Genomic DNA, 19,149 nt, shown 5'->3' with positions numbered 1-19,149 from the left:
TTTTAATATCCCTAAACTATGGATTTGATCTTTATTTCTTGTCTGTATATTTGAAAATAATTTGCAGAAATGCATTTAAGCTTCTGGGTTTCATGCTAAGTAGGAAACGATGAATTGAAAACTTAATTTACTCTGCAAGCTAGAAGATAAATAGTCTTTAATATAATGTACTGTAAATGAGGATTTTAAAAGGCCTCTATCTGGCTGCCATTAAATATATATGAAGATACCAAATTTTACAATGGTAGTTGTTCATGGACCTCAATCTAGCTGGTCAATATATAATGTCTTATTGATTGATATTCAAGATACTAGATTTTGGATGAAGTGTAGAACTTTTAAAGCATGAAAGAAAGTGGGCATCATCACTTTTTAACTTCCTATACTGTAGCATGGTACAAAGGAAGAAACAGTGGTTTTACATACTAATATTTTAGTCCCTCTGATGGTAGGTGGTATTAAGATATGTGAAATAAAAGACAATTTTATGGCAAGAAAAAAGAAATTTAAATAAAAAATTTTCTCTGCCCTTTGGCCTCCTCTCTCCCTACACTGCGCATTGAGTATCTGCTTTATGTGTTAACCAAACCATTTCCCCCATCAGCAGAAATATCTACTCAGCCACAAAAGGGCAACATTGTCCTGGCATTAACGAAACAACTCCTTAAAAGATAACATTCCTTCTTGATCTTCTAAGGGGGCCACGTCACCCACTACCTTGGGGTTTAGATATGGCTTATATAAACTGTCAATAATTTCACTAGAGGCACAGCTAGCTCTCTGTCTCCAAACAGCTTATATAACGGTGCCATGACTACTAATAAGTAGAAACAGTCCTCAGAGCTTTCTGAAATGCTCTTCCCAGGTTATAATCTTCAAATTTCACTAAAAAAAGATTTCCACTTCTTTGATTAATTTTTTGGCAATAGGTACTTCTGCAACCCAATTCCTTGTGGTCTAAGCCTCAGCCATGTTGCGCCATCAACATGAGCCATCAAGGCTCATTAACATCTACCTTGATCTTGCCCAGCCTATACCCTTGCACATGCTATTCCTTCCTCCTAAATTGTTTTCTAACCTTGCCAGGAAGGCAAACTGCTACTCATCTTTAACACTCCAGGTCAAATGTAATTTCCTATCATAGGCTTCTCAGCTTCCAGGGGGTATAATAATTGCCACTGATTCAATGATCAGTAGATGATTCAGTGATCAGTATTTCAACCATGCCTTTATTAGAATGTTTACATTTTACCTTAGATCTGTCTTTACTTCTGCCACACACGGTTCTGAATTCTTGAAATGTCTCTTTCTTCTCTGGTTATTTGTCTTCAATCCCCTTTACTGAGTCACTCTTTCTCCATTTGGCTTCTAATAACTAGTGCGGTTAGTTCTTCAAAACATTTCTATAGGTCCTATTTATTTTTTTAACACTTTATACTCTATTCCTAGGTAATTTAGCTCCTACACATGTTTCTCAGACATCCATCAATTGGTCCAAACTCATCTTTGGAAACCAGTCACATTTCCTTAAAGTTTCAAAAATACTTTGAATTCAATGTCTTAAATTAAAACATAATTTTGCCCCTCAAACCTAATATTTTTCCATGTTTACTATCTCAGGGAGTGATATCACTTTACTGCTCAAGTCAGAAGTCTGGATTTTTTTAAATTTTTTATTTTTTTACTCTTCTTTTATATCACAAGAAGTGTGGACTTATTCCTTGATCATCTCTAATTTATATACATCTTACCACTTCTATTGCCACAATAATAGTTAAATTGATCATTGCTTAACTGGACCATCGTAATAGTCCCTTAACTACTGGTATTCACTCAGATAATTTTTTTCTTTGTGTAGTTTCTTATTCTTTTTTTTTTTTTTTTTTTTTTTTGGTCTTTTTAGGTTGTACCCATGGCATATGGAAATTCCCAAGCTAGGAGTCAAATTGGAGCTTCAAGCTGCCTACCTACACTACAGCCACAGCCATAGAAACTCTGGGTCTGAGCTGCATTTGTGTCCTATAAAACAGCTGTGGCAATGCCAGATCCTTTAACCCACTGAGCAAGTTCAGGGATTGAACTTGCATCCTCATGGATACTAGTTGGATTCTTACCAGCTGAGCCACAATGAGAAGTCCTGTAGTTTCTTCTTGACATATTGCAGCTAGAAAGAAATGTTAAAATTACAAATTTGATATGAGGAAATCACATTTGGGAGTATTTTAATTTACTGTAATAGAGTTATTTCTTTGTTATGCAAATATTCCTTCAATGGCCAAATTATCTTTCTAAGGAAATGTCATTAAGAGGGAAACATGTTTTAATTTATTGAAATAAAGAAATGCAATAATTATTCAAGTAAATAATTCTCTGTGAAGTGTTTATTCATTAACCTCTTATAAGGTATACTTGATGAATCTTTCACATGCACACTTGAGATCTTTACATTTTAAACACTCATAAATACTTTGAGAACCCTTATATCTTATCCTGTAAATGAATGTGATGTTTTCTTTGGAAAAAATTACACTGTAGTCATATCAATATCATTAATACTTTAAATGCCATTTACATTTGTAAGCAACCTGAATAATTAAAAAAATGCAAATTTAGCCTACTTAGGAGTAATAACTGTATATGTAAGTTTTATGAGCTGAATTTCATTACTTATTCATAATATACTAACAATTAAAAAACAAAGTAATGTAACAAAAATGTAAATGTCAATTCATAAATAAATGGTCCTATGGCGATTTAGGCAGAATAAGATACCTTCTTTTATCTGTTAGGGAATAGAATTTTATCTGGGAAATAGTCACTCTTCTAACCAAAAGAAATTTTTTCAAATAAAATGAATTTGCAGAATCAGTTTTTTACTTCACTATTAATTCACCCTCTATTATTGCGCATATTATAACCATAAAAATATTGAATTTCAGTAAACTCATCTTAGAGGTAGATAGTAGTCTTTCTTTTTACAAACTTCATTCTAAAATTTACTTATTGTTGCAGTCTATTATTTATATAGCCTACTGCAAAGCTGAGCCTAAATAACATTTCTCTATATTTTTAAACAAATTGGGCTTCATTATTTAGGTTAAAAACTACTTTAAAAGTAAAAAGAAATGCACAGCTAGTTTAAAACCTCATCAACCTATAATAGTTATGTGTTCATTTGTAGTGCAATTCAAATAATTTTACTTTATTCTTATTTCCTAGAAATTCTGCCAGGTTACAAAAGAAACCTATCATTTCCATAATCTAGACTGTTTGGTTGTTATTCATCATATCTAAAATTACAACATTTTTATTCCTGAATAAATTATTCATATCTTCAATCTGCTTCTCCTTCCCTCTCACTTACTACCATTTTTCTATCAAGAAAATAGCTTTAGTTGCTTCTCTACATAAATCTCATTTAAGCCATTAATTTTATCAAAACTCAAAAAATTAAAATAAAAATTCCAGAGGATCAAAATTAATGGCTCATATATCTTACTATCTGTTTTTTAAATTTAAATTCAGAGAGTTTACCTGGCTTTCTCAATTTCACCTTGTTAGTCAATATCAGAAAAACCGGATCTAGAATCAAGGTTACCTATTTCTCAGGTCAATACACACAAAATTGCAGATACCAGACACTTCAAAAACAGTGACTCTATTAGTCACTATACAGTTGAGCCCATTGTGAAATTAACCTATTGTTTTCTCAGCTGTTGATGGAAGAAACATTTTCACACCCAAGATTTGCATTTTGAAATGTTGTAGTAGGTTTCTTACAAAAATCAGGTATGATTATGTCAGGGGCAGAAAATTACACATTGCAGAAACTTCAAGAATGACTTCGTAAAAGAAAAACAAATGAATTCATAGGGATGAAAAAATATTTTACACATATTCAAGTATATGCCTTTGATATAAATCAATTATACTCAGGCTAATTAAACAATCAAATGTGTTAGACATACTTTTTCAATCTTTTACATCATCTTGGGACAAATCTGGGAAAAAGAATCAGGAAAATAGTAATATATCCTCTAATACTCTAGATGACTGCTTCTTTTACTATCTTGTAAACAGTTTATAGAATGAGAGAGGGGAAATAGGAATAATCTAGAACCTACAGTTATTCCGATTGTATGAAAGGATCTGTAACTTCTTAAAATAATTTCATCAATGAACTCATGTATACAACATGGACATTTCTAAAGAATATTCTGCTTTGCAAAACAAACCAGATTAAAAAGAGTGTATACTATAGAACTTAATCATTTTCTAAAACAGACAAAACCAGTGAATAATGATAAAACTGATCAGTTACTACTGATAAAAACTGATCAGGAGTTCCCCTCATGGCCCATGAGATTGTGGGTTTGATTCCTGGCCTTGCTCAGTGGGTTAAGGATCTGGCATTGCCGTGAGCTGTGGTGTAGGTCACAGACATGGCTCGGATCTCGTGCTGCTGTGGCTGTGGCCTAGGCCAGTAGCTGTAGCTCCAATTCGACCCCTGGCCTGGGAACCTTCATAATGCCATGTGTGTGGCCCTAAAAAGACAAAAAAAAAAAAATCAGTGATTATTTAATGTTGAGACAGATGTGCCACAAATGGCGCATCTGGTGTGATAAAAATATTCTAAGTAGTGTTTTAATGGTTGTTACATGACTACATATATTTTTCAAAAGTCATCAAGCTATACTTTTAAATGTGTGCATTTTAACATGTTTAACATATATGCTTCAATAAATGCGATTATACAAAACATGATTTTAATTTTAAATGTATTTTTGGGAGATAGCAGATAAATCAATAATTGCATTAGTGTGGTACAAGATAATAAGTTAAAACTTTCTCCAAGCAAAGATAGTTATTGAAATGAAGTAATTCAACTTCTTAGAACTTGAGTGACAATGATATGAAAGCAACAGATATTAATTATAGAAGGTAGTCTTATAAATATACAGCTAGAATAGCAAGATTGCTGGAGTTTCTAGAAATTTGTTTCTTACCACGTCTGCCTCTCCTCTTCTTAGATATCCACCAAAGTGCAAGCCACACAACTGCTCTCTTCCTCATCCTGCAGGAGGCTAGAAATGCATCAACCAAATCAATCTAAATATCATGAGTCAACAAAAAACAAAACAAGTAGGAAGAATGAGCAACAACGTATTTAAGAGTGATATACACCAAGGCACATCATGATACAATTTCAAAACAACCTGAATAAAGGATAAATCATTAAAATTCACCAAAAGAAAATAAATTGTCCCAACAAAGGGACTGATTAGAAATTAACATTTTTCTCCTTAACATTGGTATTCAAAACTAGAGACACCAAAATTCTGATTAAAATTTCCAAACTGGAATTTGTACCAGATATGAAAATAGAAGACAGATATTTTCCAATATTAAATTTCTTGGAAAATACATATCCCATCTACTATTTCTTAGAAAGTTATTGAACTATCTACTACATCAAAATGGAAGAGTGGGCCTGGTAACAAATTGGCAGACTAGAAGGATGTGGAGCTCACCCATTTCCACAAACACATCAAAAATACATCTACATGTGGAACAGTTCTCACAGAATATCTGCTAAACCCTGGCAGAACATTTCATAAAACCAATATTGCAAGAAAGAGGCCCATGTAACCAGGTAGAATGAAAAAGCATTGGGGTGTGACCTGTGCCCCTGGGAGGGAGCCGTGAAAGACGAAAGTTTTGTTCACCCTAGGAAGTCCCTTAACTAGCAAAAAGCTTATCCACGACAGAAAGTGAGCTTCAGTGGCTCAGAGGAGAGTGCAGCAGCTGGTTTGCAGCAGGTAGAACAGAGAGAAACATGCAGTGTCCTGTCCTAGCCACCTCCCTGCACTTGCCAGCCTGAGACAGTGCATGCTGAGGACAGATGCTGAAATGTCGGTTTCAAAGGATAAACCTGGGGAGTGGACTAGGATGGGCTATGCAGAGAGAGCCTAAAAAGGCTGGAGTATGACCCAAGCTGCAACCAGTGTGTGCGTGAAGGAGCCCAGGTTCACCACTGAACTGTCATTGTTACCCTGTGCACTTGAGAGGGTCAGGCCCCCACCACAGTGGGTACAGCTCAGCCTATATGAGACCTGGGAACACACAAGCATTGGCAGGTTACCCAGATGCAGAGGCAGGGCTGAAGTCCAAGCCAATCCCCAGAGGCCATGTGACTTCAGAAGCAGGGATGAAATCTAAGTGTCCCAGTGGCAGTGTGATCTGCAGATTTATATACAGAAGTCAGCTTTGTAAACTCAGTTCCTAAAAGACATCCAATGGATAACCTGTGCTCCTGTGGCTGGAGTGAGTCTGGTGATAGCAGCAACAGGCTTTGCCTTGTGAGCATGAGTCTGGGCTGACTCAGCTCCTATGGACAATCCAAGAGTGTGATCATGACAGTTCCAGTGCTTGACCTCAGTGGTTCTGAGCCAAGAAATCTGTGCTAGTGGCTTTGTGAGCACAGCACCAGAAGGACACTGAGTCTGATTACCTGAATTTCCACAGCTGAAGTAGTCCTGAAGGCAGTGCCCCAAACTGTGTACTTGGTGAGCCTGCACAATAGGTGACAGGCAAGACCACAGAGTGCACTTCCCATTGAACAAGTCCTGCAGAGGAGTATTCAGTAGTTCCTTTCCCAGAGGGAGATCCACAGCCCTGCCTACCTTACATCACAATTCAGAAACAGATCTGGGAACATCTATTTCAAAAACTGGAGAACAGACCTTTCCCTTCACAGGGCTGTAACAACCAGAGAGCAAAGAGGAGGCACAGACCAACATCTAGGGCAGGTTCTGATAACCACAACAATAATCACACCCCCCATCAAGGGGATAATGACCAACACACAGAGAGGAAAGATGTGGCAGGCATCCATATTAAAAACAGCCCTCACACCAAAAATGTTAGCCTCAAAAAGGATACACAGGGCCACACACATAAAAACAGTTCTTTAGGACCTCAGTAGATAACTGCCTCTCCTAAACTCATAGAGTCAGAGCAATATAAGTAAAATGAAGAAGCAGAGGAACCACTCCTGACTAAATCATTAAGAGAACTCCTGAAAGAATAAGCAGTGAAAAACAGATTCCCTGGTCTAGTAGACCTTGGGTTCAAAAGGAACATAAAAAAATACATAAGGAATTAAGAGGGGCTATGAATAGAAATGCAGATCACTCTAAAAAGGAACTAGACAATATAAAGAGGAGACAATTAAGATTAGAAAGCATATTTGCTGAGACAAAACTGAGCTAAAGGCAATAAATAGGAAACTGAATAATTCAGAACAATTAAGTGATCTGGAAGATAGAGTAATGAAAATCAGCCAATCACAACATCATACAGAAAGGCAAATGAAAAAAAAAGTAATATACAAGATCTATGGGATAATGTAAAGCATCCCAAACCACGCATAATAGGGATCCCAGAAGGAAAAGAAAGAGAAAGGTGTATCAATTATATATATTAATTACAAGGAAACCTCCCAAAGGCTGTCAGCTAATTTCTCTACAAAAATGTTGTAGGCAAAAATTGAGTGGAAGATGTATTCAAAGTTCATGAAAGGGAAAAATCTGCACTGCAACCTAAGATACTCTACCAGCAAGATTATCATATAGACCCGGAGAGATAAAGAATTTCTTAAGAGCAAAAGCATTTACAGCAATACGAAACATAACTTAAAATAAATATTCAAAGGTCTTCCCTAAATTGAAAAGAAGAGAAAAATCTATAGGAAAGTAAAAATCAGCTTTAGAAAGTAAATCACTTAAATAAGACATATACAGATTTAAAAAATCAAAAAAGCAAGTAGATATAGAAATGGGTTGACATACTTGAAAAACAGGGTAATTACAAATCAGAAACTTGCAATAGATTCACAAACCAAAAAGAACACAAAAACAGTACAAAGGAACAAGCCACAAAAGGAAAAAGAAAAAAAGAAAGGAACAAAGAAATACAAAATCAGCCAGAAAACAAGGTTTAAAATAGCAATATACATAGCTATCAATAATTACCTTAAATGTCAATGGGCTAAATGTTCTAACTAAAAAACACAGAGGAGCAGACTGGATACAAAATAAAAAGCCTAAAATATGTTTCCTATAGGAGACTCACTTTAGGGTTAAGGACACACATAGACTGAAAATAAGGATGGAAAAGGATATTTTACACAAAATGCCCAGCAAGCAGGGGTAGTAACACTCACATCAGACAAAATACTTTAAAACAAAGGCCATAAAGAAAAAAAGAAGGACATTATATAATCATAAAAGGATAAATAAATAAGAGGATATTACCCTCATTAACACACATGTACCCAACATAGGAACACCTAAATACATAAAACAAATACTAACAAATATAAAGTAAGAAATTGTTAGCAATACAATAATAGTGGGACCCCACTTACCTCAATGTACAGATCTTCCAGACAGAAAATCAGTAAGACAACAGAGATCCTAAGTGATACAACAGAATGACTAGACCTAATTGACATTTTCAGGGCATTGTATCAAAAAAAAAAAAAATTAAGAATACACATTCTTTTTCAAGTGCACATGTAACATTCTCTATGATTGACAACTTACTAGAAATAAAAAAATTAGCAAATTTAAGAGTATAAAAGTTATTTCTAGCATGTTTTCTGACTACAAGTGCATGGAATTAGAAATCAACCAACAATAGAGAAATTAAAAAAAAGACTACATGGAGACTAAAGAACATGCTACTAGAAAAAAAAATGGGTCAATGATGAAATAAGAGAGGAAATTAAAAAAAATTTGAGACAAATGACAGTGGAAACATAACCATAAAAAAACCTATGGAACACATCAAAAGTAGTTCTTAGAGAGAAGTGTACAGAAATACGGACCTTACACACACATACACACACACACACACACACACACAGTAAAAAAATAAAAATCTCAAATAAACAATCACCTAAAAGAATCAGAAAACAAAGAACAAACAAAACCTAAAGTCAGTAGAAGGAAGGGAATAATAAAGAGCAAAGAGGAAATCAGTAGGGTAGAGATTTAAAATTAAAAAAAAAAAACAACAAAACCAAGAGCTGGTTATTTGAGAGGATTAAAAAAAAAAATGATAAACCTCTGGCCAGACTCACTAAGAATAAGAGAGAGAGGAACCAAATAAACAAAACAAGAAATGAAAGAGTAAAAGTAACAATTGATACTGCAGAAATACAAAATGTCATACCATGAATAATTATAAGCCAATAAATTAGAAAATCTAAAGGAAAGGAACAAGTTTCTAGAAACATAGAAACCACCAAACTGCTTCAAGAGGAAATAGATAATTTGAAAAGACTGATCACTAGAAGTGAAATAAAATCTGTAAAAAAAAAAAAGGCAAAAAACAAGCAAAACAAATAAACTCCCTATAAACAAAAGTCCAGGATCAGAGGGCTTCATAGGAACATTCTAGGAAACAAAGAACTTATACCAATCATTCTCAAACTCTTCCTAAAGACTGAAGAAGAGGAAATATTCCCGAAATGATTCTGTAAGACTACCATTACCCTGATCACGAAACTAAAAAATGACAGTACCAAAAAAGAAAATTACAGGCCAATATCTTTGATGATATAGATATAAAAATTCTCAGCAAAATGTTAGCAAACCAAAGCCAACAAAATATACAAAAGATCATACACAATGATCAAGTTGGATTTATCCTAGGATGGCGCAACATACACAAACCAATAATGTGACATACTACATCAACAAAGGAAAAGAGATAAACTTCATGATTATCTCAATAGAGAAAAAGCAAATTTGAACAATTTCAACATCCATTCATGATAAAAATTCTTACCAAAGTGGATATAGAAGGAACTTATCGCAACATAATAATAGCTATTTATGTCAAACTCAGAGCCAACATATTAGACAATGGTAAAAAGCTGAAAACCATCTAGCTAAAATCTGGAATAAGACAAAGATGCTCTCACCAATTATGTTAAACATAGTATCAGAAGTTCTAGCCACAACAATAAGACAAATAAAATAAATTAAAGGTATCCAAATTGGAAGAGAAGAGGTAAAATGGTCATCATATGCAGATGATATGATACTATACATAGAAAACCATAAATAATCCACACAAAAACTAGAACTGATAAACAAATATAGCAATGTAGCAGGATACAAGATTAATCTATAGAAATCTGTTAAATATCTTTCCACCAACAATGAAATATCAGAAAGGGAGAGTAAAAAAGTAATCCTTTTTAAAGTTTCATCCAAAAAATTACTTTTGAATTATTTTGACCAAGGAAGTAAAATAATTCTATGCTTGTATCTATATATACTGATAAAGGAAATTGAATATGATTTAAAGAAATACAAATGTATCCCATATTCTCAGTATGGAAGAATTAATACTGCTAAAATGACCATACTGCCCAAAGCAATCTACAGATTTAATGTGACCAAACATTATTACCCAGGACAATGTTCACATGTTCACGGAACTAAAACAAATAATCCTAAAATTTATATGAAATTATAAAAGACCCAGAATTTCCAAGACAATCCTTTTAAAAAAGAACAAAGTTGGAGGCATACCCCTCCCAGACATTAAACAATACAACAAAGCTACAGTAATAAAAACAACATGGTATTGTCACACACACACAATAAAAACAGACATATGGATAAAGGAACAAAATGGATAAGCCCCCAAATAAACCCACACACCTATGGTCAATTAATCTTTAAAACAAAGGGCAAGAATATACAAGAAAGAAATAATCCCTTCAGCAACTAGTGCTGAGAAAGCTGGAGAGACAGAAGTAAATCAATAAAGTTAGAACACAGCCTCACATATACAAAAAAATAAACTCAAAATGACTTAAAGACTTAAATATAAGATATAATACCATAAAACCCTAGAGAATAGGCAAAACATTTTCTGACATAGCCATACCAATATTTTCTTAAGTCATTCTCCCAAAGCAATAGAAATAAAAGCAAATCTAAACAAATGGGACCCAACCAAAATTATAAGCTTTGCACAGCAAAGGAAACTGTAAAAAAAATGAAAAAACAACCTACAAAATGGGAGAAAATATTTGCAAATGCTATGACCAACAAGGGATTAATTTCCAAAATATAGAAACAGCTCATACAACTCAATAACATAAAAACAAACAACCCAATCTAAAAACAGGCAATAGACCTAAATAGTATTTCATCCAGATGGCCAATAGCACATGAAAAGATGCTCAATATCACAAATATTAGAGAAATGCAAATCAAAATTACAATGAGGTACCACCTTCCACTAGTAAGAATGATCATCATTAATAAGTCTACAAATAAAAAATGCTGGAGAGCTCATGGAGAAAAGGGAACCCTCCTAAACTGTTTGTGGAGATGGATGTAAATTCATCCAGCTACTATGGAAAACAGTATGGAATTTCCTTAAAAACAAAAAAAAAAACTCTAAATAGTTGCCATATGACTTAGCAATCACACTCCTGGGCATATAACTGAACAAAAGTCTAATTCAAAAAGATATATGAACTCCAGTGTTCATAGCAGCAGTATTTACATTAGCCAAAACATTAAAACAACCTAAATCTCCAGTGACAGATGATGGATATATATATATATACACTGGAATACTAATCAGCCTTGAAAAAGAACAAAACAATGCCATCTGTAACAACATTGATGGACCTAGAGATTATCATACTAAGTGAAGTCTGAAAGAGAAAGACAAATATATAATTTATATGTGAAATCCAAAATATGATAAAATGGGCTTATTTATGAAATGTAAATACACTCACATATATAGAAAACAAATACATGGTTACCAAAATGGAAAGTAAGTGGGAGAGGGATAAATTAGGAATTTGGGATTAGCTGATACAAATTACTATATATAAAATATATAAACAACAAAATCCTACTGTACAGCACAAGAAACTATATTTATTTCTCTTTTTGTTTACCTTTTTCCCCCCATTAAGAGTTGTGGTATTATTTAAATTTGAATAAATGTGTTTTACAGTCTGTCTTGGTCTTGAATCCCAGATCTGCAACTTACTAGCTGTAATAACCTCTGTTTCTTCCTTTATAGATCATTGACAATATTATCTCTCCTAAAGGTTCATAAAACTATTAAAAGAGATTTTGTATTATATACCACAACAAAACAAAAATAAAAAATGCCGAATAAAAAACAAAAACAACCCTAGGTCAATCACACATTTAAGAATTTTAAAAATATTTAACAACAATGTCTCAAACTATGCATATATTTAATTATTAATTATAATAATAAATATATCTTCTATCCATCAATGGGTATAAATCTATCTTCTATATATTATGTATTAATTCTCTCTCCATCTATTCTGTCCAACTGTATCACATGCTATGGGATCAATAATGAAATCTATTAGTTTTGCAACATATATAAAACTAATTCCTAGTATCGTTTTAAATAATTGAAGGAACAGAGTAGGAAAGTAATTTCCACCTATTAGTTAATATTCTCCCTAGAAAAGAAGTACAAATAAGAGTAAATCTGTTGTTTTGTGAAGACTTAATTTTATCCTATCAATAACATTCATGAAAACAAAATAAATATTTCACTTCTTCTGTAGAACCAGTTATGTGGCATTTCCATTTGTTACTGAGGATACTCCATAGTAACTCAAGCAAATGACAGACATGTTGGATCTTACATATTCTGAGGTAAAACATTGATTCATTTTGTATCTACTTTAGGGAACCATTTAAAGTGTGGGTTAACTTCTCTATAACTCCTTTATACAGTTAGAAAATTAATTAAAGATTCTAGATTACTGAATTACTGTAGAGCTACAATATACACACACATGCATCAGGCAGTGCAAATTTAAACATGCAAAATTAAAATCCTCAACATTGATATGAAGAAAATATGTAGGCAGATATTTGCCACTTAACAGTAGGCAAATGTTATGGAGCTATGTACAAGTGAAAATATCACAAAATTTTCTCATATTCTCCAACTTCCACCTGGGTGGGATGAAGTTAGCACAAAAGTAGCCCAGGGAAGGTTCTCACAACAAGTAATATTATCTTGAGGAAGAGTGACATTTTAATTACACATTTTTAAATAATCACCTTATCAGACATAGAAGAATGGATGAAAAAGGGTCAAGATTTTACTTAGTGAACTATAGAAAGGCTGTAACATAGTAAGTCATTTTGTTTGAAGTCTATAATATATTTCAAATTGAATCTCACTTACACCAACTCTTCTGCCTGCCACATCCTCACCATACATCATTGACCTTCAGAACTACTCACTCATGCCTCAGCATGCTTCCCCAAACCCTGGTCACTCTCCGTGTCCTCAGAGACTCTTCTGTTCAGCGAAGGTAAGGGAAAGGAGGAGAACATGAAACAGAGAACATGAGACAGAAAAGGAGGGATGGGGACAGAAGAAAAAGGCAGGACACGGAGATGCGAAGAGAAAGAAAGGAAAGCGAAAGAAAGAGAATGGAATAGAATGGAGAAAAGGGAGGGTAAAGATGGGGGGAAGGAAAGGAAGGACATCAAGGAGAAGGCTCAGTAACTTCTGGAAAATCTGGCCAGACACTTGGCCATTATGCACCCTAAAACTCTGAAATAACAATACCCATTTCAGTGAAAAACAATCTGCCTTGCATTGCTGAAAATCACAAATTAACCTCAGCATTAAGAATACATCTGATTGACACTAAGAATAGGAACTGTTTAAAGAAATATGTTGAACTTAAATAAGAGTTATAGACTTTGAACTCACAAGGGCAAAAAATTAATTTAGCATTGTAATTCTTTGAATATTGGTGCTCTTGTATTTAAACTCACAAGGGAAGTAATTATGGTTTTTATTTCTCCTTGAAAAATTGATATTAGAACATTTTCAAAGTCTTTCTCTTCTCATCATTTTATTATTGGAATGTCTTTATGTCTCAAAAACTGCATTGCATGACTTCTTATATGTTATTGAGGACAATGTGGCTGTACCTAATTTGGGATGAAAAATAGAAATGGGCTTACATTTATATTTCAGGAAGGAAGTGAGGGTATGATTTGAGTTAATTAATAGAGTATTTTGTCTTAACTCATATATGAGTTTTACAGGGCAGTACTTAAACTTCCATTACTTGCCACAGAAGGATTCCAAGGGAACAGTGATTGATATTGAAGTGTATGAAGTTGGGAGCTGCACTACTCCCAGAAATTGTTAGCCACAACCTCAAAAGTGTAGAATCACATCCTTGGTCTTAAAGGTTATTCCCAGTGGGTTAGCAACAAAATTTAGGGAAAATTGTTAGGTAAAACTTCTTCTCTACTGCTGATAATTCTTTTCTGTCATGGGCTTAATGGGAAAGTGGAATGGCAGAACCACTTGAGAAATTCGGGAAGACAGAATGCTTAACTCCATCATTTTTCTTTCTGTTAGGAATTGGTCCGTCCAGTGAGAGTATACATTGCATGCTCATTTTTCATAGGCTAAAGTAAAATATGTACATAATTTATTCCAGTCTGTGGTTCTGCTACCTGAACTATTCAGCTCTTATGCCAAATTATACCCTCAAATCAAGCCTATAAATAGTGAAGCTGATGATTTGGCCTTTATCAAATCACCAAAAAAAGAGAAAAAAAAAAGAGCAGTAATGTTTAAATTGCAATTAAGTCAGAAAATAAAAAACAAAAAATACCTTAGGAGTGGCATTGAGAACTATGTCTAGATACTCATATTGCAACAGAACAAAGTGTGGGGGGAAAAAATGTATACATGTAAGAATAACTTGATCCCCATGCTATACAGTGGGAATAAATAAATAAATAAATAAAAGAAAAAAAGAAATCCAAATGACCAATTAAAAAAAAATACCTTAGGTCATTCATGCATTTAAGAATTTTAAATATATTTAACAACAATATCTCAAACTATGTGTATATTTAATAATTAAAAACAAATTACTAATGGATACTAGAAGATATAATTATACTTTCAGATACCTCAATATGAACACTGAAAATTTTATATCAATAATTTTGGGATACACTTACATTACATATCAGAGGCCAGTTATAACTTCCAATCTCTATACTTAAAATAATGCCTAAAACTTAATGAATTAAGCAATCAAACCACTGCTAAAAAAGAACAATACAAAGAGAGCAGTAGTAATAACAAACATAAGAGCAGAAATGAATGAAATGAAACATTTTTTAATATAGAGAATCAATATAGAAAAACATTTTGCACTAGAAAGACTAATAAAATAGATAAACCTTTCAGGATATTTATCTGGTCTGGGTCCTACATAGTATTTTTTAAAAGTTCCTCTGGCAAAACTAATTTGAAGGCAGCTTTCAGTCAGGCCCACTGGCTTAAAGGAAAACATTTCTAAATTAAATATAAAATTTAATATCTATATTTACCATAGCACAACATAAAAATTAAAAGATAAGTTATAAATTAGAAGACAACTGTACCACATTAATATCCAGAGGATTTAGCAAACTTCTAAAAGTCAGTAAAAAATATAGATAAACCAATATTAAAATGGATGGGATTTAAGAGAAAGAAATCCACAAAGGGTTACACAAATGGTGTTCAATATCATTGTGTCCAAAATGCAGATTGCTACCCTAATATTCTTGATATAATTTATAACTGAAATATATTTTAAAATAAAATATAAAAATTGGGCCATAATATTCATTGACAAGGATGTGGTATAAATTAGATCCTAGCTAATATTACTAATGACATTCTCATTGACAAACACAGTAGCCTTTTTATAATCTTTCAACTCCTTGGAGTATTCGAAGCCTTTACAAACCTCTTCTCCTTGGAGTTAACACTTATATGTTGGCTTCTGAAAGAGGCACACCTTTGTTATTTGACCTTGTGGCTTCCTATTTCTTGGTTTCTCATAGAGACATTTTCGATGATAGTCAGTATACTGCTGCTTTTAGAATTATGTTCTCTCTTACTATCCATTCCCTATTCCCTTAGAGTGTCATCAGTGTGCACCATTGCGTATAATATTGGAAGGAGGTGTTTCATACATGTTCTTTTTCAGGTTGAGGAATTATCTTCTATCTCTGGTATATTGAAGAGTTCTTGTCACAAATGGATCTTGGAGTTCCTCAAATCTTTCTGTTGATAATCTTTGAATATTAAATCTTTTCATTCCTGGAATTAATCCTTTGGTTTGGTTGTGTTATATAATACACACATGCAAGCACACAGTTATACATGCATGTATTACTGTATTAATGCAAATATTTTGTTTTGTTGAGGAGTTTATTCATGTTCATGAATCATACTAGTCTGTAATTTTCTCTCTTATACTGTCTTTTTTTAATTTTAGTATACAATAACAACGGACTCATCAAAGAGTTTGGAAGTTTTATCTTCAATTTTCTAGAAGCGGTTTGGTAGAGTGGTGTTTTATTTAAATCTTTGATATAATTCTACAAAGAAATTACATGGGCTTGGACATTTATTTTGGGGGAAGTTTTAAATTACAGATTCAAATTTTTATGGTTATAATACTATCAATATAATCTTTTACTTCTTGGGTGTGTTTTGAAGAATTGTTTCATTTTATCTAAGTTTTTAAATGAATGCATGCAGATTTGTTCGTATTATTCTAAAATTATCCATTTAATATTTATAGGGTCTGAGGTAATAGTCTGTTTCACTCCTGACTGCTGATATTGATAACGTGCATTCTCTTCATCTCTCTTATACCTACTCTCTTCTGTCAGTCTCACTAAATATTTATTAAATTTATTAATAAACAATTTAAAGAGCATTTAATTTTTTTTTACAGAGTGATAATCTCTCAGAATCATGAGGCTAGTTGTGCCAAATTTTAGTGGTGATGTCATCTTTAGGACAGACCCATGTAATCCGTATCTGAACAGAACTGTGGTTTTGTCTTCCCTGCGTCATCTTTTCCTCACCCACCAAGATTCTCTAGACTTCCAGCAAACTGTGTGAGCATAGAAATATCCAAATAAATGTATTTTCTACTTAATCAGAGCTTATTTCTCCCTCTAATACCATGTATATGTACACAAAAGACTTTATTTTATATATATTTATATTATATATCACATATATAAAAATTATATGCCTATACCCATTAATTACTTATTCCCAGAGGTAGAAATCTTGTCTTTGTCTTTGCTATCTCTGTGGCTATTGCATAGCAAAACTGCCAATAGATGCTGGCTGAATGAAACCTATTGTGGCTCAGATACAGTATGAAATCTTCAAGTAAAAGCTTCAAAATAAAATGTTTATGACGGCAACAAATGACTCCGCTGAAGGACACAACGTATTATGGAAGTGCTCTTCCTTACTTTGATTCTTTATTTGAAGGATTTGGTTGCTGAGCCTTCACTTTTTTTTTTTTAAATAAAACCAAGGTAATGAGCAAAAATGAAGGAAAATAAGGAGTAATAATGAAGAAACCACAGTGGCAGATAGTCAAAGAGGAAGGATGAAAAGAAGTGCCTAGAACTCAACAAAATGAATATAGAAGGAGATGAAAATATAGATGCTTTTTATTTAACACATTTTTTGAAAACCTACACAGCACCATGTAGAAAAAAAAGTTGTTTAGCTGTAAAAGTTGAAAGTTCCTAGAATATTTTTTATAAATCCAGTATAAATATGATACCTTTGTCCACCACATTGTATGACTCTGTTTTTTTTTTTTAATTTATAATCAGTCATGACAAAAAAAAATTTGTTTAGGGAATATATTTAAATCACACTTTAGTACACATGTAGGTATATGTTTACAGGTATACACACATATATATGTATATATGTATATAAATGTATATTATCTCAGGGAACTATAAGCATAATTTATTTGTCTTTTTGTTATATAAAATTTTTATCTTTTAATATCTGTGTAGTCTATGGGTATTTTTGTAACATTCCTCCACACTCAACACTTAGATGAATAGATAAAATTTTCCAAGACCTTCCCTGTGTTGAAGTAAGTCAATTGCCAGCAGAACAAATAGAAGTACAGGGTTTAACTCAAATAATTTAAATTTTGTGGCTTCAAGCCACTAGTCCAATAAAAAGTGACACCATTACCAAGCAAGAAGGACAGTATAAAAAAACAAAAGAGGGTAGTTGTAATGGGAAATAAAATCAAGCACTGGCACTAAAAATGTGAATATCCTAAATATTTATGGCATTATTTCAGTTTAAATACACACATTTCTCTGTTTTTGTTGAATGCTTTCTCTAGTAATTAGGGATTCCTAATATACTTTTAAAGACTTTTTCACTGCTACTACCTAAAGAAGACTCCTTAGGCTAATGAGAATTATAAAATTCCCAGGTACTGTTCCTGTCTGTAAAAGTAGACAGTTAAAAAATTGCCTCAGTAGGGAGTTCTCGTTGTGGCTCAGCAGATTATGAACCTGATTAGTATTCATGAGGATGAGGGTTCAATCCCTGGCCTCGCTCACTGGGTTAAGGATCCAGAGTAGCTGTGAGCTGTGGTGTAGGTCACAGATGCACCTTGAATCCCGTGTTACTGTGGCTGTAGTGTAGGCTGACAGCTGAGGTGTGATTCAACCCCTAGCCTGGGAACTTCCATATGCTGCAGGTGTGGCCCCATTCACATCCTCCCTAAATCTGTTTGGCCCCACTTATATCACTAAGGAGAAAAATGAATAGGGATTATGATCAGAGACAAGGACATTATTAAAGAAAAGGATATAGCTACTAGTGTGTAGAAGAAATTAATTTCAAACTATTGAATCTATATGACATATTAGAATTAGTTCCTTCAATAATGTAAAATTCCTCTGCAGCTACCACCCAAATCACTGGCCTGCAATGGCCTGGCTGCATAGGTATAGAAATGCAGAGTTCAACCTAGTCTTTCTATTCAAAACATATTTCCAGGCTCGTAGCCTATTAATATCCACAATTGAGCAACCAATTATCATTTTTAAGTATAAATACAGGTACTCAGATATTCTGGTATGAAAGTCAAACCTAGACAGGATTCAAAAACTTTACCACTGTGGGTAGAGAGAAGGTTGAGGGCAAGCTGCATTTTTG

At 33.3% G+C, this 19,149-nt stretch overlaps 1 long non-coding RNA gene across 1 annotated transcript in view; it reads right to left on the bottom strand.

Moving 5' to 3' along the window:
- Positions 2,110–19,149, bottom strand: part of LOC110262009 — a 151,642-nt gene continuing 134,602 nt past the window's right edge. The window contains exons 2-3 of the long non-coding RNA XR_002346492.1: positions 5,007–5,084; positions 2,110–2,164 (exon numbers count right to left, since the gene is read on the bottom strand). This is a non-coding gene — a long non-coding RNA (uncharacterized LOC110262009). The remainder of the gene's footprint in view (positions 2,165–5,006; positions 5,085–19,149) is intronic.

Source organism: Sus scrofa, chromosome 8, assembly GCF_000003025.6.
Source record: "Sus scrofa isolate TJ Tabasco breed Duroc chromosome 8, Sscrofa11.1, whole genome shotgun sequence".
In the NCBI taxonomy this organism is placed as follows: domain Eukaryota; kingdom Metazoa; phylum Chordata; class Mammalia; order Artiodactyla; family Suidae; genus Sus; species Sus scrofa.
This window is presented reverse-complemented; position numbering and strand designations above follow the sequence as displayed.